This window comes from Rhinoraja longicauda, chromosome 5 (genome assembly GCF_053455715.1).
Source record: "Rhinoraja longicauda isolate Sanriku21f chromosome 5, sRhiLon1.1, whole genome shotgun sequence".
Classification (NCBI taxonomy): Eukaryota; Metazoa; Chordata; class Chondrichthyes; order Rajiformes; family Arhynchobatidae; genus Rhinoraja; species Rhinoraja longicauda.
The window spans coordinates 64,830,776-64,856,239 of NC_135957.1; the positions used below are offsets into that span (position 1 = coordinate 64,830,776).

A 25,464-nucleotide genomic window follows, 5' to 3' on the forward strand; every position below is an offset into this window, starting at 1 on the left:
AATGAGCGAGGCTCAGAACTGAAATGTTGAGAGACTGGAAATAGGACATCTATGCCTCCAGTTGTTTGTCTTGATTATAATGTTACCACCTTCGTGAAAGTATTGCTGTGCCATGCTCAGCAAGCCACTAACATTTTGTGTGGAACACTGTTGCAGAGTTTTGAGGCAAGTGCAGGCAAAAAGTGCCCATTCCAATTCCATACAAGTGGTGTCATTGATCATCATGGTAGTGTGCTTCACCAAAATGAATATTCTGTGAATAACCATTGCCATTTTCTAACAATGGTTGTAGTTAAAGTGCAGCCTGTATTGGCAATGGCAAAATTGTAAGATAACATCAAATAAATGACACAACGAGGCACTATAATGCATAATTTGTTGTTCCGGTACTTTTATATCCTTTTTGGATTCTGTATTCCTCAGATTAATGCAAGTATGTTACTGAGTTGGAGATGAACGAAATAATCTCTTACATTATGGTTCAAACTGCAAAACGATTCTGGCAGTTTCTGTATCCGAGCTACACCTTTGAATTAAGGTATTCGGAACTCTTCATTCACATGCAACAGCATTTTTAATTTCAGTCTCTGGAGAGACTCTGGGGAGCTGACAGCACACAGGATGTGATAGATGGGAGCCAATGCTAAAGCCATACAGTGAGCAATTTGCTGAAAAGAAGACTGCTGCTATCTCACCCATAGAAACATAGAAACAGAAATAAAGGTGCAGGAATAGGTCATTCGTCCCTTCGAGCCAGCACCGCCATTCAATATGATCATGGCTGATCATCTAAAATCAGTATCCCGTTCCTGTGCTTTCCCCATATCCCTTGATTCCTTTAGCCCTAAGAGCTAAATCGAACTCCCTTTTGAAAACATCCAGTGAATTGGCCTCCACTGGCTTCTGTGGCAGAGAACTCCACAGATTCACAACTCTCTGGGTGAAAAAATGTTTCCTCATCTCAGTCCTAAATGGCTGCCCCTTATTAAAATAAAATAAAAATACATTATTCTTCAACTGTGAACCCTGGTTCTGGACTCCCCCAACATCGGGAACATTTTTCCTGCATCTAGCCTGTCCAATCATTTAAGAATTTTATATGTTTCTATAAGATCCCCTCTCATCCTAAATTCCAGTGAATACAAGCCCAGTAAACCCATTCTTTCATCATATGTCGGTCCAACCATCCCAGGAATTAACCTGGTGAACCTATGCTGCACTCCCTCAGTAGCAATAATGTCCTTCTTTAAATTAGGAGACCAAAATTGCACACAATACTCCAGGTATGGTCTCACCAGGGCCTTGTACAACTACAGTAGGACCTCCTTGCTCATAAACTCAAATCCTCTCGCAAAGAAGACCAACAAGCCATTAGCTTTCTTCACTGCCTGCTGTACCTGCACACCCAGGTCTCGTTGCACATCCCCTTTTCCTAATCTGACACCATTCATATTATAATCTGCCTTCCTGTTCTTGCTCCCAAAGTAGATAACCTCACATTTATCCACATTATACTGCATCTGCCATGCATCTGTCCACTCACCGAACCTATCCAAGTCACCCTGCAGCCTCATAGCATCCTCATCGCAACTCGCACTGCCACCCAGCTTTGGGTCATCCGCAAACTTGGAGATGTCACGTTTAATTTCCTCCTATAAATCGTTAATATATATTGTAAATAACTGGGATCCCAGCACCAACCCTTGCGGCACCCCACTAGTCAATGCCTGCCATTCTGAAAAGCACCTGTTAATTCCTATTCTTTGCTTCCTGTCTGCCAACCAGTTCTCTATCCATGTCAATACCCCACCCTCAGTATCATGTGCTCAAATTTTGCACACTAATCTCTTGTGTGGGACCTTGTCAAAGGCTTTTTGAAAGTCCAGATACATCACATCCACTGGCTCGCCCTTATCCATTCTACTTGTTACATCCTCAAAAAATTAGATTAGTTAAGTATGATTTCCCCTTCATAAATCCATGCTGACTTTGACCGATCCTGTCACTGCTTTCCTAATGTGCTGCTAAAACATCTTGAACAATCGACTCAAGCATCTTCCCCACTACTGATGTAAGGCTAACTGGTCTACATTTCCCCGTTTTCTCTCTCCCTCCTTTCTTAAAAAGTGGAGTTAAATTGGCTACCCTCCAGTCCACAGGAACTGATCCAGAGTCAAGAGAACATTGGAAAATGATCACCAATGCATCCACAATTTCTAGGGTCACTTCCTTGAGTACTCTGGGATGCAGACTATCAGGCTCTGGGGATTTATCTGCCTTCAGTCCCAAAGGTTTACCAAACACAATTTCCTGACTAATGTGGATTCTCTTTAGTTCATCCCTCCCACTAGATCCAGAGTCCCCTAGTATTTCTGGGAGATTGTTTGGGTCTTCCTTAGTGAAGACAGAACCAAAGTACTTGTTTAACTGTTCTGCCATTTCTTTATTTCCCATTATAAATTCCCCTGTCTCTGATTGTGTGGGACCTACATTTGTCTTCACTAATCTTTTCCTTTTTACATATCTAAAGAAGCTTATAGAATCAGTTTTTATATTCCCCGCAAGCTTTCTTTCATGCTCTTTTTTCCCCTCCTCTGTTGAATTCTAAATTTCTCATAGTTCTCTGGTTTGCTGCTTCCTCTGGCCAATTTATATGCCTTTTCCTTGGATTTAACACTATCCTTGATTTCCCTCATTAGCCACGGTTAAGCTGCCTTCTCCGTTTTATTTTTTTGCCAGACAGGATGAACAAATTTTGGAGTTCATCCATGCGGTCTTTAAATGTTTGCCATTGCATCTCCACCGTCAACCCTTTAAGCATAATTTGCCAGTCTATCCTAGCCAATTCTCAACTCAAACCTTCAAAGTCTCCCTTCTTTAAGTTCAGGACCTTAGTCTCTGAATTAACCATGTCACTCTCCATCCTAATGTAGAATTCCACCATTCCACTCACAACTGGATAGCATTTCACATTTGCTGTATCCTCCTGGACCTCTTCTCATTTTAATTTATTGGAATGGCATTTGTATCTTTGACTTTTCTGTAGATCTAGAATATATTAACAGCCAAAATAGGCTAAGGATCTGCAGAAGAGTAAGTTGCCCCAATATCATGGGGCATGGGTTCCAGGATATTACAGTAAAGGGTCTGCAAAGGAAATAGACATAACATTCTGGAGTAACTCAGCGGGACAGGCAGCATCCCTGGGGAAAAGGATTAGGTGACCTTTTGGGTCGAGACCCTTCAGCATAGATTTTAGTCAGAGGAGTTTTCAATTGTTTATCGTTTTTGAGACATTTTTACAAAGTTTTACACTTAACAAAAGTGTTCAAGAGTCATCTTTAACTTGTGTTGTAGTGTAGGATTGACAATATTGATTCTATCCATTATATACAACCCTCTTGATAATTATTTGCATGTAATTTTTAATGGCCCTTTCACTGCCGATCTATGTGAAAAGTGTATACTTAATGTGGACAGCCTGATACCAATGCTGCACAACCCAAATCCTTGCTCAACTGTAAGCCCCTGTGCAACAGCAAGAACCTCTGTACATAGAGAGTTGTGAATCTGTGGAATTCTCTGCCTCAGAAGGCAGTGGAGGCCAATTTTCTGGATGCTTTCAAGAGAGAGCTAGATAGAGCTCTTAATGATAGCAGAGTCAGGCGGTATGGGGAGAGGGCAGGAACGGGTACTGGTTGTGAATGATCAGCCATGATCACATTGAATGGCGGTGCTGTCTCGAAGGGTTGAATGGCCTACTCCTGCACCTATTGTCTATTGTCTATTGTCTAAATAGCATCATTTGTTGGAGGGGCGGTGGCTGGATCGAGCCCATATAAGTATTTGAAAACATTTTTGATATCTAGCAAAACCGTACCTTCTTGCTCAGCTGGATGTGAAATTATCACAACACGGTGAGTAATTTTGAAATTTCTGATAATCGCAACCATGCAAAATATTGAAAATGATGAAGTAATGTAGATAATATACCTGTACCTATCTTTATGAGTTGTACAGGCAGATACCCAGTGTAAGTCTTGGGCAATTGTCTTGGCTTTAGTCTGCTTCTGGATTCCATCAGAAGTCGAAATATTAGATATTTGTCAGGAAAAGCTGAGGGGTATCTGCCTGCAAGTTAAGTGTGATTATGTGGATATTCCAAGGTTAATGGCAATACATAGAGAATTGCCAACACCTACGTACAGAAATACTGACGTTTTTCTACAAAATCAAAGTTAATGAAAATTTGGATAGGTATATTATTGACTGCATGCATTGATTGCACTTATTTAGGCCTAGAAAATGTTCAAGAGCTTCCTGGCTTTTGTTAGGTGTGATAGAGAAAACTCACTGTGTCAATAGATTGCTGTCGTTTGTGTTTGTGCTGATTGGAGGCAACATGAACCTCTTGAAATATAAGAGAAAAACAGATCTCTTTTGGTGCTGACATTTAAAAAAAAATGGAATGTGAATCTGGAATTATATTTTGGCCTTTTTGTAATCTAGAGCTTATAACTTCCATATTTACCTCTTGCACGTGCAGGAAGGAACTGCAGATGCTGGTTTATGCCGAAGACAGACACAAAATGTTGGAGTAACTCAGCGGTTCAGGCAACATTTCTGGACTCAAAACATCACCTAATCCTTTTCTCCAGAAATGCTACCAGACCCGCTGAGTTACTCCAACACTTTGTGTTTACCTCTTGCATTCGGTTTTCATCGCATCTGTCAGTTTAGCTTTTCATATTTGATTAAACTGATTGGTTAATTGTATAGATCTCTAAATCTTTCAAGCATGAAGATTGCTCCATTCTCCCAAATCTGTCTATATATCTGGAGCACTTTCCCCACAGAATAGGACAATAATGTAATGCCTTTAAAATGATGCAGAAAATTGACTCCTTAAATGGTGTGTTTCTCTTTCAACCTTTCTAAGTGGATGGCGCTTTTCAAATATTAATATCCCATTTGCAACTCTTTAGCTCCTGAATGGTGCAGCCAGCAGAACTAAGCAAACCAATCACATTAATGCAAAACAAAATTCCTTTTGCTCTCTTGCCAAAGTAATCTGCTGATCATTGTTTTTAGTAGGGACTTCTCTGCTCATGATGTATGTTAACTGTTTCCTTAAGTATACAACAGCAATAATTTGTACTGAAACCCCTCCTCAAATTTGGTAAAATGTCTCGAGGTATTGAACAAGAAATGTACCATTAAACAACTATGAAAATCGCAGAAGGAAATATCAGGACGTTTGGTAAAATGTTTGGTCAACACAGAATGGTTTCACCAATGTAGGGATCAGTGCTAGGACCTCTGGTGTTTGTAACACATACATATAACTTGGATGGGAATATAAGTAGGTGGTCTGATTAGTAAGTTTGGAGTCATAGATTGTGAAGAATATTGTCCAAAGATTGAAATGGATATAGATCAGCTGCAAAGTTGGACAGAGTGGTGACAGATGATACAGATGATACAGATGATACAGATGATACAGATGATACAGATGATACAGATGATACAGATGATACAGATGATACAGATGATACAGATGATACAGATGATACAGATGATACAGATGATACAGATGATACAGATGATACAGATGATACAGATGATACAGATGATACAGATGATACAGATGATACAGATGATACAGATGATACAGATGATACAGATGATACAGATGATACAGATGATACAGATGATACAGATGATACAGATGATACAGATGATACAGATGATACAGAGGTAACTAAATGATACCTCGTCGCTGTCTGAAGAAAGATTCTGACCCAAAATGTCACCTATTCCTTTTCTCCAGAGATGCTGCCTGATTAATTCCCGGAATGGCGGTACTGTCATATGTTGAAAGACTGGAGCGACTAGGCTTGTATACACTGGAATTTAGAAGGATGAGAGGAGATCTTATCGAAACATATAAGATTATTAAGGGGTTGGACACGTTAGAGGCAGGAAACATGTTCCCAATGTTGGGGGAGTCCAGAACAAGGGGCCACAGTTTAAGAATAAGGGGTAGGCCATTTAGAACTGAGATGAGGAAAAACTTTTTCAGTCAGAGAGTTGTGAATCTGTGGAATTCTCTGCCTCAGAAGGCAGTGGAGGCCAATTCTCTGAATGCATTCAAGAGAGAGCTAGATAAAGCTCTTAAGGATAGCGGAGTCAGGGGGTATGGGAAGAAGGCAGGAACGGGGTACTGATTGAAAATGATCAGCCATGATCACATTGAATGGCGGTGCTGGCTCGAAGGGCCGAATGGCCTCCTCCTGCACCTATTGTCTGTTGTCTATTGTCTATTGACCCACTACTCCAGCATTTTGTGTCTATTTAGAGTGACAGATGAAACTTAATTCAGACAAGTATGAGATAATGTCATTTGAAGAGTCAAATTCTGGTTGGACGTAAAAAATAAATAGCAGTGACCTTAGGAACATTGATGTACAGAGAGAAATTGGGGTGAAAATCCATAGCTCCTTTAAAATGGCAACAAAGGGTAGGGGAGTGAAAAAGGTATGCCTGCCTTTGGTATACCTGCCTTCATAGGTCAAGTCATTGAGTGCGAGTTGAGAAAATTGCAACTATGCACAACGTTGGTTAGATTGCACTTGGAGTACCACACCAGAGGATGAATGTGATAGCAATAGGAGAGTACAGAAAAAAAGTCACCAGGCTATTGTCTAGAATGGAGGGCTCCAGTTAAAAAACGATAGGATAGGTTGGGTTTATTCTCACTGGAACATAGGAGGCTAAGCAGTGACCTTAGAGAGGTTTATAAAACTATGAAGGGGCCAGATAGAATAGATAGCCAATATTCTTGTTTCAGGTCAGGGGAACTAGAACTAAAAGCCATGATCTGAGGGGTAAAATGTTTGCAGACAATATCTGAAATGTACTGCCAGAGAAGGTTGTGCATGCTGATAAAATTGCAATATTTTCCTATCGGCGCACCTTCCAAATGCCTTTTAAAAACCGTAATTTTATCTGGAGGGATACTGGTCAAATCAGATGAGTATTGGTAGGAATCATGTTAGCAGAGTGAAGTAGGCCAAGAGGGCCTGTTTCTGTGCTATGTGATTTTGTGCCTGCATTTGTTCCATATCCTTCTAAACCTGTCCTATCCATGTACCTGTCTAAATGTTTCTTAAATGGTGCGATAGTACCTGCCTCAACTACCTCCTCCTCCGGCAGCTCGTTCCATGCACCCACCACTCTTTGCGTGAAAAAGTTTCTCCTCGAATTTCTATTAAATGCCTCTCCCCTCGCCTAAGACCTATGCCCTCTTGTCCTCGATTCCCGTTACTCTGGGCAAGAGACTCTGTGTCTACCCGATCTATTCCTCTCATGATTTTGAAGAGTTGAAGTTTGGAGGGTGGGCAAATAGTTTGGTGGTAGAAATCAGCAAACTTGAAAATGGAGTGGATCTTCAGTTCGTTTGTGGTTCCCAATTTGCAAACTTGCAGGTAGATAAAAAGGAATGCGGCGGTCTCACACAAATGTCACGTTTTTAACAAGAACTAAAAATGAAACTAACAAATATTTTAGAAAGTTCTTGATGTTCAGCAGTGCACAGAGGAACATGTCTTCTGTACTGTGAACATCGCTTCATAAACTGCACAATGACTCACATGCTACAGTATCTGCAGTAATGAGAATGCTACTTGAAAGACTGCACAGTGACTCATACTGCTGGATGTTCTGCAGTGTGAACGTTACTCAATTGATCGCACCATGACTCACACATTATAATATTTACTGCAGTTGCAGAGCTACTGAATGGAACTTCTAAATAGATATTGGGGGGTCAGTAAATGGAAACAACAATTTCAACAGCCTACTCAAAAACTCTCTAAGAATGGAGAGGGGAAAGGTACTGTGAAAGTAACACATCAATAATATTAAAAATATTCATTTGTTTTGTGCTACGATCAATTAAGCCTTGCGGCAACATACTAAATCCAATGGTTGTTCAGCCCACAGGCTTGGCTTTCATTCTCCATACAGATTGTGATATACAACAATCTTTCACCATGGACACACTCTGAGTTTGGTGAATATTGATGATTGCTATGTCAGCCTGAGGCTATGTTAGTTTGTTTATTTTCATTACTTGAATCCCCCTGTCCTGGAATCAGAGAGCTTAGAAAAAAGCTTGAGGTCACTCACAAAATAAGAAATGGAATACATTCCAACTAATTACACAGGCGGACTGATAGCAGAAATTAGCCACCATGCAGAATGGATTTGATGCATTTGGAAATAAAACAACAAAAAAATCATTCAGTTCAAGCTTCATAAAGCTTGTACTCGCTGGAATTTAGAAGATTGAGGGGGGATCTTATAGAAACTTACAAAATTCTTAAGGGGTTGGACAGGCTAGATGCAGGAAGATTATTCCCGATGTTGGGGAAGTCCAGAACAAGGGGTCACAGTTTAAGGATAAGGGGGAAGTCTTTTAGGACCGAGATGAGAACGGGTTTTTTTCACACAGAGAGTGGTGAATCTGTGGATTTCTCTGCCACAGAAGGTAGTTGAGGCCAGTTCATTGGCTATATTTAAGAGGGAGTTAGATGTGGCCCTTGTGGCTAAAGGGATCAGGGGTATGGAGAGAAGGCAGGTACGGGATACTGAGTTGGATGATCAGCCATGATCATATTGAATGGCGGTGCAGGCTCGAAGGGCCGAATGGCCTACTCCTGCACCTATTTTCTATGTTTCTATGTAAAAGTAACACTAAGGCTACATAAACATGGCTCACCTCCACGTGTCTTGTTAGAAACCACATCTTTACGTGGATGATCCAGCCATTAATCTGGACTTTGGTCAAGAGTTGGTGTTATCGGCACAATCAAACATATGTGAATGCCTGTGTGTTGTGTGTATTAATAATCAGAATTCAGTCATGTTGAAAGTAGTGCAATGAATCCAGCAGTCCCTTTTTTGTCTGGATTTATATTTCTTCACATTATAATGTGAATGTTGGGACCTCATATAATGTTGTCTTTTTGCTGTAGAGATAATCCTTGTTAAAAAGGTCCATAGCTGGAGGGAACGATGTCCTTTATTGCTGATTGCCTGTTATAACCGAGTAAGGGGGTAGATATGTACAGTATTGGAAAAACAGCCAAATAACATACGTTAACAATGCCTTGACACGGAGTGGCGGTAAACAGAGACTGAGACAAAACTCGCTTTAGCCACCTAACAGTCACGCCATGAAACCACGAACTCGGTCCTTTGTTCCTGATATGAACGGACGTCTGAGTTACAAGGCATTTTGTCCGCTATAGCGTAAATATTAATAGGTCTGTAATATGAGGCTAGACTGTATATTGTTACAAGCAATGTTATATTGTCATAAGCTAGTCTGTGAATTCTCACTGACATCCTCTTCAACACCTACACATTCCTGACATGGTCATAGGTTCCTCCCTGCCCCTTCGATGCTGAAACAAAATCATGGAACTCGCTACTAATGTGTATTGTGTGAGCACTTTCTGTACACGGAACATAAAGATACGAAAAGGTGATTCACCAACATCTCCTCAAGGAAAACCAGGGATGGGGAATAAATACAGACTTTGCGAGCAAAAATCACTGTTCCATGCATAAATAAAACAAAAGTAAATCAGTCGGCTATAATGATGGTTTAGCATAGGGGCATGAATAAATCAGAGGCAGTTAACTTTCCAGCCCAGAGGAATTACATGTAGTGTTACTGAATGAGAAATTTGGGAAAAAGCAGAAATTATGATAAAGAGAAAAATAAGAGTTCTGTTTGCATCTCTGTAGATTATTCTCCTTTCAGCATTATTAGGTATGAGGCACTACATTCAGCAGTGGTGGGGCAGAGTACTTTCAAACATGAGTTGAAAATCACAACATGGTTCACTGATTCTAAGACCGAATGTTGAGAAAATGCAGCATGTTGTTTGATCAATTAAAATGCTGTAAAACTTTTATACTGTTATAATTGATCAGTACCTAATCATTATTAGGCACTGATCAATTATAACACTGTAAAAAAGAAAAATTCAGTCATAAAACAAACACAAATAAATTCATATCATCACAATTGTAACAATGGCTGATGTTCCATTGATTCCATTATATCATGCATAATTCTCTTTCAATAGAACTAAACTAGCTGACCTTTATTGTAACAATTATGTATCTCAAACTGTAATGTGACATAGATTAACCCATCGAGAATCTATACAAAATAAGCTGTTATTGTACGAGCAGCTTCGATGAAGTACACCTTGTTTGTGGATCACTCTCAAACTGAACATCTGTAGAACTCATCCCAGCACAATGAGTTTCTTATTTGCTGACAGAGCTGCAAAGGAGATTTTGCAAAATATATTCAGAACCAGTTAAGCCAAGTGATCAGATTAACCAGTTATCTGTCTTGCTCTCTGTCCCTCCCCCATCCAAGTCGTCGTGATAGCTTCAAAGTTGTCTTGTTGAGTCTCATTGTCTGTAAATCGTTTTCACCTAGCCAACGGCTAACAATGGCCTGTTTCCTTTATCATCGTTACTTTTTTGCATATCTTTCATTCATTTGTTCTATATCTCTCTGCGTCACCGTCTATAGCTCTCATTTTCCCTTTCCCTTTCCGCTGAAGAAGGGTCTCGACCCGAAATGTCACCTGTTCCTTTTCTCCAGAGATGCTGTCTGACACACTGAGTTACTCCAGCTTTTTGAGTCTATCTTGAGCTTAAACAGTTGTTGATTGTGCCGTAAATATCTTGGTAACTTTGAACTATGTTGTGGGAACCAATTAGAGTTCAATAGCAAAAAAAAAATTTGTGCTTAAAATTGCAACGAAAGTTCTCGCGTATGTCTTGAGCCTTGGCAGAGCAAGGCCTTGCATCCATTTTTAAAACCAGCACATAAGTACTCTGTGTGGCTCATCTACAAATAAATATTGCTTTGCATAATCTCTGGCAATTTTAACTGGGTGGAATATGTCACAGATCGAATGTTCATAAAGTCATACAGTGTCGAAACAGGCCCTTTTCCCAACTTGCCTATACCGACCAAGAGGCCCCATTTATACTAGTCCCTCCTGCCCACATTTAGCCCATATCCCTCTAAACCTTTCATATCCATGTAACAGTCCGAATGTATTTTAAAAGTTATGATAGTACCTCCCACAATTATTTCCCCTGGCATCTCGTTCCATATACCCATCACCCTCTGTGTAAAAAAGTTCCCCCTCATGTTCCTATTAAATCTCTCCCCTTTCACTTTAAACATATGTCCTTTGGTTCTTGATTTCCCTAGCATGGGTAAAGGACTGTGCATGTGCCCTATCTATTCCCCTTATGATCTTATATACCTCTATGAGCCTTCTGCGCTCCAAGGAATAACATCCTAACGTGCCTAGCCTCTCCCTATAACTTCGACCCTCAGATCCTGGCAACATCTTTGTAAACTTTCGCTACACTCTTTCCAGCTTACTAACATCCTTCCTATAGCAGGGAGACCAAAACTGAACACAATACTTTCCAAATGCTGCCTCACCAACGTTTTGTACAACTGTATCAAAAATCCCAACTCAATACCCAGTGATGAAGGCCAATGTAATGCCTTCTTGACCATCCTAACCACTGTATCCCTCTGCTCTACAACACTCCCTAGGGTCCTGCCATTCACTGTGATTTTACAGGAAATGCTAAACGTTCCACGTGGAAAACAAGTGGCGCCAAATTTGATATTCTCATGTATGTGCCTGTGGAAATACTTGCTTACAATCTTTAGCTGACTGCACTCAGTTGTGCTCAATCCTTGTGGAATCGGCCAAAATGACCTACGCTTGTTAGTTGTCTGTGCAAGAACCGCTTTTCCCTTCAGCCCCTATTTGTCCTTTCACTCTACATAGACACTTAACCAACTTGTGTCAGATTTTGGGACACTTCATTCTGTGGCCCTTTCTGTGTCATTCTGTAGTAACTTGGAAAATGGGTCAAAGTGGGTCTTCTTGGCATGTTGTGTGAGTTGAACGTTACAAGGTGATGAAAGTGGAGGTCATTGACCCATCTGCGACATGCCTTTCTCTTGGGATGATTTGGCGAGACGTTCCCCAATCACGGTTACTAACAGTGGATTTTGAGTGAGAGATGCTTTAGTTATGTCACAGTACCTAAATTCAGAATGACAGCACTGGTATTTGAAGACCACTTATCAGAATTAAATAGAATCTAATAAGCATTTCCAGAATTTTGCAGTCCATTTCTTTCTATTATATTATCATAAAATTGGTCTCTTAAACGACTGTGGCAAAAAGCATGTCATTTTATAGTTATTCAGAGGTGAATCATAGTTATGAGCTCTCACCAGTAACACAAGCCAACTTGTTAACAAAAATGAGGGCTGCTTGTGAATCTTAAGGTGACAATAATATATGGAGATATGAAGATGAAAAAGTCTAAAATGACTTAATCGTTTAGTTGAGAGATACAGCATGGAAACAGGCCCTTCACGCCACCAAGTCCATGCCAACCATCGATCATCCATTCACAATTGTTCTCTGTTATTCCAATTTCTCATCCATTCCTTACACATTACGGGCAATTTCCAAAGGCTAATTAACCTGGACACCCACACGTCTTTGGGATGTGGGAGGAAACAAGGAGAACCACTCTCCTCGCAATCACAGGGAGAGAGTGTAAACTCCACACAGACAGCCCCAAGGTAGAATATCAAAGCCGGGTCTGTGGCGCTATCAGGCGAACAACTTACAAAAAGACCATGGAAATCAATCGTTGAAAAGAAATAGGAAGTGTTTAGCATAAAGGGCCAGGTGGAGCAGCATAGGAGCACAGTTGGTAGATCTGGGGCCTTGCAGAGCAGGAGTCCCAGGTTCAACCATGATCTCAGATGCTGTCCATGTGGAGTTTTCATGTTTTCCCTGCGACAGAGAAAGTTTCCTCTGGATGCACTGGTTTCCTCCCACATCTCCAAAGACGTACAGGTATGTAGGTTAATTGGCTGGGTAAATGTAAAAATTGTCCCTAGTGGGTGTAGGATAGTGTTAATGTACGGGGATCGCTGGGCGGCACGGACTTGGAGGGCCGAAAAGGCCTGTTTCCGGCTGTATGTATATGATGATATGATATGATGTTGATCTTGAAGATATGAGTTGAAAGGTAAATTGAAGAAATGGCAGGAGTCCTGGCTGAGTTCAATGTTAGATATGATGTGGTGCCATCATGGGTGTTTTAAAATCATTGTTCTCCAGTTTATTTTAAAATCTTTGGTGGTGCAGCAATAGAGCTGCTGCCAGAGACCCGGGTTCGATCGTACTAATGTAAGGGGATTGCTGCTTGGCCTGAACACGGGGGGCCGAAGGGCCGCTTTCCATGCTGTATCTCTAAACTGAACTAAACTATCTCTACCACTACACAGTGGTGCAGTGGTAGAGTTGCTGCCTCACATTGCCAGAGACCCGGGTTTGATCCTGACTATAGGTGATGTCTATATGGAGGTTGTACATTCTCCCTGTGACCACATGGGTTTTCTCGGGTTGCCCCAGTTTTTCCCACACTCCAAAGGCGTGCAGATTTGTAAGTTAATTGGCATCTGTAAAATTGCCCCTAATGTGAATTGAAACTGGGATAACAGCATTCGTATACGGGTGATAATTGGTGGGCTGAAGGGCCTGTTTCCATGCTGTATCTCTAAACTAAAACTAAACCCTAGTTTATAAGACATAATAAAGATCTCATCAAGGTATCTTCATTACTTTTATCCTTCAATCTCTTCACTGAGCAATCTCTTGTTATAGTATCATGGAGTAATATAGCACACAAACAGGCCATTTGGCCCATTGTGCCAATAGACAATAGGTGCAGGAGTAGGTCATTCGGCCCTTCGAGCCAGCACCACCATTTAATGTGATCATGGCTGATCATTCTCAATCAGTACCCCGTTCCTGCCTTCTCCCCATACCCCCTGACTCCGCTATCCTTCAGAGCTCTATCTAGCTCTCTCTTGAATGCATTCAGAGAATTGGCCTCCACTGCCCTCTGAGGCAGAGAATTCCACAGATTTACAACTCTGACTGAAAAAGTTTTTCCTCATCTCCGTTCTAAATGGTCTACCCCTTGTTCTTAAACTGTGGCCCCTGGTTCTGGACTCCCCAAACATTGGGAACATGTTTCCTGCCTCTAACGTGTCCAACCCCTTAATAATCTTATAAGATCTCCTCTCATCCATAATTCGATAAGATCCCCTCTCATCCTTCTATATTCCAGTGTATACAAGCCTAGTCGCTCCAGTCTTTCAACATATGACAGTCCTGCCATTCCGGGAATTAACCTAGTAAACCTACGCTGCACGCCCTCAATAGCAAGACCATCAGGCCCTGGGAATTTATCAGCCTTCAGTCCCACTAGTCTACCCAACACCATTTCCTGCCTAATGTGGATTTCCTCCAGTTTCTCCGTCACCCTAGGATCTCTGGCCACAAGAACATCTGGGAGATTGTTTGTATCTTCCTCAGTGAAAACAGATCCAAAGTACCGATTCAAATTGTCTGCCATTTCCTTGTTCCCCATAATAAATTCCCCTGCTTCTGTCTTCAAGGGACCCATGTTTGCCTTGACTATTTTTTTCCTCTTCACATACCTAAAGAAAATTTTGCTATCCTCCTTTATATTATTGGCTAGCTTACCCTCGTACCTCATCTTTTCTCCCCGTATTGCCATTTTAGTTATCTTCTGTTGCTCTTTAAAAGAGTCCCAATCCTCTGGCTTCTCACCCTTCTTTGCTATGTTATAATAATAATAATAATAATAATGCATTACATTTATATAGCGCTTTTCTAAACACTCAAAGACGCTTTACAAGGTTTACTAAAACATAAAAGAAAATAAATAGATAAATAAGTAAACGAAGAGAAAAGGAAAAAGAAGGTGAGGTGACGGTCAGTGATTGAAGGCAGTGCTGAACAGGTGAGACTTCAGTGATGTTTTGAATGTGGTGAGTGAGGAGGAGTCTCTGATGGTTTGGGGTAGTGAGTTCCAGAGTGTGGGAGCAGCGATGGAGAAAGCCCTGTCCCCCCAGGATCTGAGTTTGGTCCGGATGGGGTGGGGGGGAACAGGAGGTTTGCAGCATACTTCTTCTCTTTTATTTTTATGCTGTCCTTGACTTCCCTCGTCAGTCACGGGTGCCTCTTACTCCCCTTAGAATCTTTCCTCTTCTTTGGGATAAATTGATCCTGCAACTTCTGCATTATTCCCAGGAATAATGCTAAGCTCGTTCCTTTTCACAATATTAGGCCCATATTTCTTAAAATCTGTCCAATTCATGTACCTGCCAAAGAGCCTTTTGATGTTGTTATCTGACTCAATCACTTTCTCTGGCAGCTCTTTCCATACATGTACCAGCCTTTATGTGAAGAGATTCTCCATCAGTTTGCTTTTAAATATTTCCACTCTCACATTAAACCTATGGTGTCTAGTTTTGATTCCCCTTCCCCCGGAAAAAGACTGCATACGCTCACCTTAACTATGACCTTCATGATTTTATAAACCTTTATGAGAAGACCACTCAGTTTCTTACACTTTCAAGAATAAAGTCAGTCTGCCCAACCTTTCCCTATAACCTAGACCTTCGAGGTCTGGCACATTCTTGTGAATCTTCTTCACAACCTTTCCAGTTTAATAACACCTTTCCTTCAGCAGGGTAATCAAAACTGTGCACAATACTCCAAGAAGTCATGTACAAATTTAACATAGCGTCTGAACATCTAAATGCCTTGATCGATGAAGGCCAGCATGCCAAATGCCTTCTACACCATCCTGTGATGCTATTTTTATGGAAGTTGTTGGTGGTGAATTTAACATCTGCCTCAGTTTAACAATGAAAAAAACTGTTGATTTTGGAAAATGGAAATAAAATCATAAAAAGCTGGAAAAAACTCTAGAAGACCGACAATATCTCAGATCAGTACATGATCATTTACATCCAATCTCACCAGGGCTCCATGTAATTAAAAAAAAAAATTAGAGATACAGCGTGGAAACAGGCCCTTTGACCAACCATGTCCATGCCGATCAGTGATCACCCTGTACAATCTACAGAAGCCAATTAACCGACAAACCTGCATGTCTTTAGAGTTGACAAGGAGACTGGAGCTCCCGTAGAAAACCCAAGCGGTCACAGGGAGAATGTACAAACTCCACACAGACAGCATCCGCAGTCAGAATTACAACAAGCTGCTTCTGTACCTGCTCAAATCCTCTTGCATTAAAAGCAAACATTCACGTTGCCTTCCTAATTGTCTGCTGTACCTGCTTATTTACTTCCAGTGCTTGCACTACCAAAGGACTTGTTTTCTTATTTATCATGTGCATTTTTGCACTAATGTCTTGTTGTGTAGTGGTAGAGATTACTTTAGTTTAGTTTTGTCAAATGTCAGTAATCCATGTACAATGTATGTACAATTCTTGTTTTTGTGTGTTGCCTAATTCCATGTGCCTATGATGCCACTGCAAGCAAGATTTTTATTGTGCCTGTACCTCATCATACTTGTGCATTTGACAATAAATTTGACTTGACGAGCATTTTGATAATTTTGATAATCGACATTTTGATAATCTTTTTTTTAATCTCTCATTATTTTTTAAAAAATGTTTCCACCAAAATGAATGACCTCACATTTCCTACATTATATTCTATTTACTATGTCACTATCCATTCACATATTTACCTGTCCATTTCTGTGTTGTTTTCTTTCTCTAAACCAATCTTCAATCTGAATCAGTGCATTATCCTCAACAGTTAGCAATCTATTTAATCTTTCTTGGCACTTTCTCAGTCTTCTGATAAACAAATACCACCACAATAGCAAGTTTGCTCTTCTCTATTCTGCTGATATATTTGCCCTTTCATAAATCTGTGTTGATTTTGACCAATCCTATTTTGATTTTCTGAGTAATTTGATATCACTTCTTTCAAGATGGATTCCAATGTTGTCCTCCTTTGATGACAGTTTTCTCTCTACCTCCCTTTTTCCATTTTAGTTGGTTTACATTTGCATCTTCCAGAGTACAGGAAATGGTCTCGAATGTCTGGAATTTTGGATGATGTCAAGCAGTGCTTTTACTGTCTCTATGGCAACTCTTTCAAAAACATGAGATGTAGGACATGTCATTCCAGGAATTTATTACCTTTCCACATAATAATTTCTTTGAATATAATTGATGTTCCTAATTTTTTTATGCTCCTCAGCGCCTTGGACCTGTGGCGTACTGCTTCAAGACCTATTTTCCTCTCTGAAGTCAACCACAATATTTGATTTTTATGTTATTTCCATATTCCGCAATATAATTTATCCTCCTTCATTCCATTAGGATCCCATAAGAATCCCCTTTGATAATCTTATTTTTATTACATTACATACATTTAAACTATGTGTTAATTCCTTGAGTATTAACCATTGGTTTTTTAGTGTCATAGAGTCATTCAGCATGGATACAGGCCCTTCGGCCCAACATGCCCATGCCGATCAGCATAGTCCCACCTGGTCCCACCTGCCTTCCGTCTGGCCCATATCACTCTAAACCTATCCTATCCATGTACCTGTCTAAACGTTTCTTCATCAATAACGATAGTATCTGCCTCAACTACCTCCTTTGCCAGCTCATTCCATACACCTACCACCCTTTGTGTAAAAAGGTTACCACTCAGGTTCTGAATAAATCTCCCCCCTCACCATATACCTATGTCTTGTGGTTCTTTATTTCCCAATCTGGGCAATAAACTCTGTTTACCTGATCGATTCCTCTCATGATTTTATACACCTCTATAAGATCACGCCTCAACATCCTGCGCTCCAAGGAATAGAGCCCAAGCCTGCTCAATGTCACCCAAAACATCATGCCCTCAACTCCTGTCTACTCCCTCGTAAATCTTCTCTGCACTCTTTCCAGCTTGACCACAACTTTCCTATTACATTGTGAACAAAATTGAACAGAATACTCTAAATGTGGCCTCACCAACATCTTTTTGTAACTGCAACACCACCTCCCAACTTCAATACGCAATACTCCGACTGATTAAGGTCAATGTGCCAAAAGCCTTTTTGACCACCTTATCTACCCATGACGTTACTTTCAAGGAAATATGTACCTGCACTCCTAGATCCCGCTGTGCTTATCTTTTAAATTGTCTTCAACGCTACTATAGCTAATTAATGCCTTTGCCTTCAGTTTGCTTTATTCAGATTGAAGGCCTTGGTTTCAGTTTGAAATAAATCACTTTCAATTTTATAGAAAATTCTATTTTATTATGATCACTTTGCCCTAAAGGCCCCTTAACTACCAAGCCAGCAAGTAACCCTTTATTATTGCACACTTCTGGTTGTAAAATAGCCTCTGATTGGTTCCACAATAGACGAACTGTTCCACTGCGCCACCTTGCAGCCGCTGTAGAGTTGCTGCCTTCCTGTGCTTACAGCGCCAGAGACCCAGGTTTGAACACGACTGCGGGTGCTGTCTGTACAATGTTTGTACGTTCTCCCTATGACCGCGTGGGTTTTCTCCGAGATCTTTGGTTTCCTCCCACACTCCAAAGATGTCCAAGTTTGTAGGTTGTTTGCCTTGGATTTGTATACTGGGTATAAATGTAAATTGTCCCTAGGATAGTGCTAATTTGCGGGGATGGCTGGTCGGTGCGGACTCGGTGGGTCGAAGGCCCTGTTTCTGCACTGTACCTCTAAGACTAAAACTAAAAAAAAATTGATGTTTAAAAGAATCACTTATACTCTCAAACAATTTGACCTCCACATTGTTCATTCTAATTTGGTTTGCTCATTCCAAAAATATAGGCAATATTCCAAAATTCCAATATTCCAAAAAAAAAACAACACAGCAATCATTGTATTTTTCTTGTTACATGCACTTCTATCAGCCTGATTCCTGCCCTGCATTATCATCAATGTTTGCGTGCCAACATACAACTTCCACATGTTACCTGAAATGCTTTGGTTGCTTGCCAAGTGACTTTGGAGAACAATGTACTGTGGTCAGAGATGATGTGTAAGTGTGGCCCAAAAGATGGGGACCGCTTGTGCAGGTGCACAGATGTGCAGAGGTGAAGATAAATATGAAGGAAGGAACTGCAGATGCTAGTTTAAACCGAAGATAGACACAAAAAGCTGAAGTAACTCAGCGGGTCAGACAGCATCTTTAGAGAAAAGGGATAGGTGATGTTTCGGGTTGAGACCTTTCAGACCCTTCTTCCAGTCTGAAGAAGGGCCTCAACCCAAAATGTCACCTATTCCTTTTCTCCAGAGATGCTGTCCGACCCGCTGAGTTACTCCAGCTTTATTCATAGCTAAATGTGACACAGTTTCAGTCAATTGGCATTATACTTAGCTGACATACAATGTTGTTAAAAACTGTACTTCTTTCCTCTTTCTGAGCAATTTGTCTCCCATACAATTTTACATGAATGTTTTTACATTTTAATTTATGTGTTTTACTAATACTGTACAAGACTTTCTCTTCCAAATCTTCAATCGTTTGCCATCAAATAGAACAGTTTTGTGCTCTTTGTACCCAAAGTTATTCATGGCTGTGAGGGAAAAACAGATTTTCATCTTGTTAGTTTAGGGACTGTTTAGTCCAATTAATTAATCTCTCCACAGTACCTTCTGGCACATCAATAAATTGCTTAAAATCTCACTTATTATTTGATCCTAATCTGAGTTAAGTTCATAAATTCGTAAGTATAGGAGCAGAATTAGGCCATTCGGCCCCAAGTCTACTCTGCCATTCAATCATGGCTGATCTATCTTTCTCTCTTCACCATATTCTCTTGCCTTAAATACCCGTACGAATCAAAAAATTATCTATTTTGACCTGAAAAATATCCATTGACGGCCTCCGCAGCCTTCTGTGGCAATGAATTTCACAGATTCACCACCGTGCTAAGCTATCCTTTGTATCTCCGAGACCTCCCACTTCCATCTGCATAACCATCTCTCTCAAACACTGCCTCAGCTCACATATTGTTGTAACATTCATCCATACATCTCTTTGGTGTTGCTTTGACAATTCTATTGCAAATTGATACAATTTCAGGTAGCCCTCGCATTCCCTCTCTCTCTCTCTCTCTATCCCTCCCCCACCCAAGTCACACTAGCTTCTCGTCTTCACCCAACAAACAGCTAACAATGGCCTGTTTCCTTTATCATTGTTACTTTTTTTGCATTTCATTCATTCATTGTTCTTTATCTCTCCACATCATCGTCTATATCTCTCGTTTCCCTTATCCCTAACCAGTCTGAAGAAGGGTCTCGACCCGAATCATCACCCATTCCTTCTCTCCATAGATGCTGCCTGACCTGCTGAGTTACTCCAGCTTTTTGTGTCTATTGTCGTACTAGATGGCCACTCACCTTTGAAAACTTGGCCTCATCCAAATCGGCATCCTCAATCACGCGGTCATTCAACCATCATTGCTTTAGCCTGATTGCCTTCAAACACTTGTGGTTTGGGAATGAATCGTTTGCAAAATCCTCATCTTCGTTTCAGTTCTCTGCATGGTGTAAACCCCCCCCCCCTCCCTAACTGAAACTTTGAGGATATAAATCCTCCTTCAGTTTGGCCTTCCTGCATGCCACTGCTGTTGATCCATTTTGTGGCCATGCCTTCAACTGTCTGATACTCTGAGACCTGGAATTCCTGTTTTTTGTTTCCATTTTTTAAATCTTTTTACCTCAAATTTCTAACATCTGTCGTTTATTTTAAATTTTGGTTGCAAAATGGAAGGAAGCTACTAAAAGAAAGGCCATGCCCTCCTAGATAGAAACAATGTCAGAATTGCATTCTTGTACAAATCAAGGCTATTTAACACGAAGAAGGAGATGATGGTGAGAAACATTTTGGTTTGTGGATGATTGGGCGGAATGTCAATTTCACTGCTGTTAATCCATTTTGTGGCCTTGCCTTCAACTGTCTTGAGATTCTGAGTCCTGGAATTCCCTCCCTCCAAAATGTTTGATTGCCTCTCCTAATGTCATTTGCTGTCAAGCCTTGCTTGATAATGAAGCACCTCGAGTTGTTTTGTTGAGTTGAAAACACTATGGAAATGGAAGTGTTTTTTTTTGTTAGATTCAGATTTGCTTCATTCAATTTCATTCCCTAATCTCCCTGTCATTGCTCACCGAAGGTGAAAATTACTTGAATTACAGAAGAGAGGAAATCTAGAGCCAGCAGTCAAGTCAAGAGTGTTTTATTGTCATATGTCCCAGATAGAACAATGAAATTCTTACTTGCTGCAGCACAACAGAATATGTAAACATAGTACACTGTAAACAATATGATAAACGAGAGAGAAAAAGTTCAGTGTGTATATTGACACATACTCACAAGCACATTTATATACGTATATATATATATATATATATATATATATATATATATATAGTATAAGAAAATAACTGCAGATGCTGGTACAAATCGATTTATTCACAAAATGCTGGAGTAACTCAGCAGGTCAGGCAGCATCTCGGGAGAGAAGGAATGAATGACGTTTCGGGTCGAGACCCTTCTTCAGATATACATATATATATATACATATATGTACACATATATATATATATATATATATATATATATATATATATATATATATATATATATATATATATATATATATATATAATGTATATATATGTATATATATATATATGTATATATACACACACATACACACACACTCAAAAACACACTGTAGTAGTGCAATAATAATAATAATAGTCTATTGTAGTTCAGAGCTTATTTGAGGTTGTAGTGTTTAATAGCCTGATGGCTGTAGGGAAGAAGCTATTCCTGAACCTGGACGTTACAGTTTTCAGGCTCCTGTACCCTCTTCCCGATGGCAGTGGTGAAATGAGTGTGTAGCCAGGATGGTGTGGGTCTCTGATGATGCTGGCTGCCTTTTTGAGGCAGCGACTCCGATAAATCCCTTCGATGGTGGGGAGGTCAGAGCCGGTGATGGACTCAGTGTTCACAACTTTTTCAATCTTTTCCGCTCCTGGGCGTTCAAGTTGTCGAACCAGGCCATGATGCAACCAGTCAATATACTCTCGACTGTACATGTGTAGAAGTTCAACAGAATCCTCTTTGACATACAGAATCTACTTAATCTTCTCAAGAAGTAGAGGCATTGATGAGCTTTACATCAGTGTGCTGGGTGCAGGAAAGATCTTCGGAAATATGCACGCCCAGGAATATGAAGTTTTTGACTCGCTCCCCCATTGATATAAAGAGGATTATGGGATCTCATCCTTCCACTTCCAAAGTCCACAATCAGTTCATTGGTTTTACTGATATTGAGAGCCAAGTTGTTGTGCTGGCACCATTTTGTCAATCAGTCAATCTCGCTTTTATACTCTGACTCATCATCTGCAATTCATCCAACAACGTTGTTGCCGTCGGTGAACTTGAAGATGGAGTTCGCACTGTGTCCGGCTACACAGTCATTATTATAGAGTGAGTAGCACAGGGGGCTGAGCACGCAGCCTTGAGGTGCTCCCGTACTGATTGTTAACAAGGAAGAAGTATTTCTGTCAATTCGAACAGACTGTGGTCTTTTGATTAAATAAGTCGAGGATCCAATTGCAGAGAGATGCGCAGAGACCCAGTTCCATGAGCTTGGTAACCAGCATTTAAAAAAATGATTTAAAATAATATTTACAATCCAATAAAACAAAAGAGAACCGACCATCAGAATACAAGACAAACAAATATGCTGAATAAACTACTATACAACTATGTTACAATCCTTGGCAATGATGCATTAAACCCCCTGCGGTGCCCAGTGGTCCCAGAAATCCCCCGGGGTGCCCATGGACAGCGCGTAGTCCCTCTCCAACACCACCCGGGCACGGACGTAACCCCGGAAAAGGTGCAGACAGCTGGCTCGGGCAGATCCCTCTTCCGCCTGGCGCTGTGAGTCACGGATGGCCAGCTTGGCCAGGACACCTTTGGCCCTAACTTCTCCCCTACGCACAGGGTGTCCAAAGATGGTAACCAGCTTGGAGGAGATTATAGTATTGAACGCCGAACTGTAGTCTATAAACAACAGCCTGACGTAAGTTTTTTTATTGTCAAAGTGGTCCAGTGCGGAGTGGAGAGCCAGTGAGATCGCGTCCTCCATTGACCTGTTGTGACGGTAGGCAAACTGTAGTGGGTGGAGGTTGTTGAGGTAGGAGTTGATATGCTCCATAACCAACCTCTCAAAGCACTTCATCACCAGGATGATAGTCGTTGAGGCACGTCACCTTACTCTTCTTGGGCACGGGTATTTTTGATGCCCTCTTAAAGCAGGTGGGAACCTCAGACCTCAGTTGTGAGAGGTTGAAAATGTCTGCAAAAACCCTAGCCAGTTGGTCTGCACAGGTTCTGAGAACTCGACCGGGTATACCATCAGGTCCAGGCACCTTCCGAGAGTTCACCCCCTGAAGGATCTTCTGACGTCGGCTTCTGTGACTGTGACTGTAATACCATCAGGGCGTATGGGGATCGGGAAGGCACATCAGTGTTCTCTCTATCTAAGCGTGCGTAGAACACATTGAGCTCATCAGGGAGTGATGCTTCGCTGTCGCTTGAGCTGCCTCCTGGTTTCGACTTGTAGTAGGTGATGGCTTCCAAACCATGCCACATTTGCCGAACATCCGCCCCATCCTCCAGCTTTGAGCGGAAGTCCCTTTTGGCCTTTTTGATGGCCTTGTCAAAGTCATATCTGGACTGCTTATTGACCTCTGCGTCACCAGACCTGAATGCCTGGGATCTGTTCCTCAGAAGAATGCCGATCTCCTGGTTCATCCAAGGCTTCCGGTTAGGAAACACTCGGATGGTCTTTGTAGGAACACAGTCCTCCACACATGAAGTCTGTAATGACTGTAGCGTATTCATTCAGGTCCGTTGCCGACTCCTTGAACATTGCCCAGTCCACTGACTCCAAGCAGTCCTGTAGTTGTTCCTCTGCCTCCCCTGACCAGCTCTGTGTAGTCCTCACCTCTGGGGGTGCGCTCTTCAGTTGCTGCCTGTATGCAGGAAGAAGCAGCACCACTGAATGGTCTGATTTCCCAAAGTGATGGCGAGGGCTAGAGCGATCGGCATCCTTGATGGTCGTACAGCAGTGGTCAAGGGTGTTTAATCCTCTGGTGCTGCAGGAGACATGGTGGTGGTAGTTTGGGAGTGATTTATTCAGGTTCGCTTTGTTGAAGTCCCTGGCTATGGTGATAAAAGCCTCGGGGTACGCTGTCTGGTGCTTGTTGACCACGGCGAGCAGCTCCTCCAATGCTAGACGGATGTCTGCCTGGGGTGAGATGTAGACCGCGGTCAGGATAATGGAGGTGAATTCCCTCGGGAGGTAGAAGGGGCGGCACTTCACCGCCAGATGTTCCAGGGAGAGCAGGAGTTAGACAGAACTGCCATGTCTGTGCGAAGAGTTGACCATGAGTCAGGCGCCCCTGCCTCTCCCTTTCCCAGATGCGTGCGTTCAGTCCATACATGGATGGAGAAACCTTCAGGCTGGACGGCTGAGTCTGGGGAGCTGAATGAGCCATTTCTCTGAAACAGAACACAGAGCATTCCCTCAGCTCCCTTTGGTAAAGCAACCTTGACCTTAAGTCCTCCATTTTATTTTCCAGTGATTGTACATTGGCTAGTAGGATGGTAGGGAGAGGGGGGGGTCGTAGTCCCCTGCGCTTCAGTCTGACTCGTAGTCCTGCCCGCCGGCCACGTTTCCAGACACCATTGAGGCCTCCCCGGTATTTCCTGGTACGGTACTTACTGTTCCTGCTATCCTCCGCCTGGTCGGGGATTCCCCTGCAATCGGGAATTCCCTTACAGTCGGCAGCTACATTGCTGCCGGTGGATCGCAATAGCACTAATGCGTTGAAATGCATTAGCAGCTTGTCAGTCACAGCACTGGTTGGCCACATCTAGCTGGTCAGGCGCGGTGTGTGGAAAGCAACACCTTTAAATCAACAAAAGTGGTGAAGAATATTGCAAAGTAATTAGAACAGTTACATTATTTGTAAAGCAAGTTTAATCACCGCTAGAACATATGTAAAGGATGAATTATTTGAAATTTATTTAGGAATGAACATTCCATAGTGCTTCCTTTGACTTAGTGAATCTGCTTTCTTTTTTCTTTTAAAACCATAGTGGTGACTCAATGTTACTGAAAGGCTTTGAATAGGATGAATAGCCAAGTTTAGAATCTATTTAAATAACAGTCATTCACCATTGTCTTGTAAAAGAAATTAGGTTTTTATGTTTGCTATTGTTCTTTCTTTAGCGATGTCTCTAAATGCTCCACCATCCCTCCCTCTCCTAAGTATCTTTTTGTCTTCTTCCTATTGTCTAATTCTCTTGTTTTGGCACCACTTTCTTTGTGCGGGAGCCATT

The 25,464-nt window shown here is 41.4% G+C and overlaps 1 protein-coding gene across 2 annotated transcripts in view; it reads left to right on the forward strand.

The window, feature by feature from the left end:
* LOC144594034 (PC3-like endoprotease variant B) overlaps nucleotides 1-25,464 on the forward strand; it is a 1,240,467-nt gene that overhangs the window by 394,746 nt on the left and 820,257 nt on the right. The window lies entirely within an intron of this gene.